The sequence below is a fragment of the Theobroma umbraticum genome, unplaced genomic scaffold, assembly GCF_002168275.2.
Source record: "Theobroma umbraticum cultivar Fairchild unplaced genomic scaffold, ASM216827v3 scaffold_67.0, whole genome shotgun sequence".
In the NCBI taxonomy this organism is placed as follows: domain Eukaryota; kingdom Viridiplantae; phylum Streptophyta; class Magnoliopsida; order Malvales; family Malvaceae; genus Theobroma; species Theobroma umbraticum.
The window spans coordinates 5830837-5831660 of NW_018397262.1; the positions used below are offsets into that span (position 1 = coordinate 5830837).

The 824-nt window shown below is 42.2% G+C and overlaps 1 pseudogene; it reads right to left on the minus strand.

Moving 5' to 3' along the window:
• LOC149527017 (G-type lectin S-receptor-like serine/threonine-protein kinase At4g27290 pseudogene) overlaps positions 1-477 on the minus strand; it is a 743-nt pseudogene extending 266 nt beyond the window's left edge.
• Positions 478-824: the final 347 nt, after the last annotated feature.

The following is an 824-nucleotide window of genomic DNA, read 5'->3' on the forward strand; positions in this document are numbered from 1 at the left end:
ACCAATCTTCATCCCTGGTAACATTGTATCAGTTGGATGATCAAAGCTTTGCCAGAAGTAGTTCTCTGAATCACCATCGTTTCCATCTCTGGCAACAAGATTGCCTGAATCCAGGAGCTGCAGAATCGTATTCTGAGCTGCTCCTGTGGAATTAATTGACCAAACAGTTGTTTGGTTCTGACCTAGAAGCACGACTCTGCCAGTGCTTTCTATCTTCAGCAAGCCAGTGGTGTCATTTATCGGGGTTATCCTGTTTGCAACCCATACAACATTTTGCATCGGGATGTTGTTGTACCAAATTCCCAAGTAACGATTCTCGGAACTCCCCGGAGTGAAGAAACCCAATACAAAGCTTCCATCACTAGAGACCAAGGTCGTGCCATCAGTGAGTGACTCAGATGGAGAAATCTTGTCGAGTGCGTTGGAAGCTTTAAAGAAGATGATGAGGAAACAAGCACTGAAAGAGAAGATGTCCATGTCCACCGATGTCTAGTTTGAAAGCTATTTGCTTGGAAGATAAGTATAAATGCCATTTGTTTGAACATTCTAAACAACATTGACCTTCAGGTTTGAAGGCAAGACTTTGGTTTGTATGGCTGCCGTAGGCACTCATTGACCTTGGAATTCTTCATCAATCATGACAGACACTACAACAATTCTACATACCTCGACTTTTTCTTCGAAATGGAGATATCTTCAACTCACATTGAAGTTTCCTGCGGGCTCCTTCACCTTTGGTTTATTCTTATATTAGTTGCAGAGTCAGTTTTTTAAGGATTATGGTGGGGTTAACTGCCAGAGCAGATCTTGTGGGTTTTATTGAA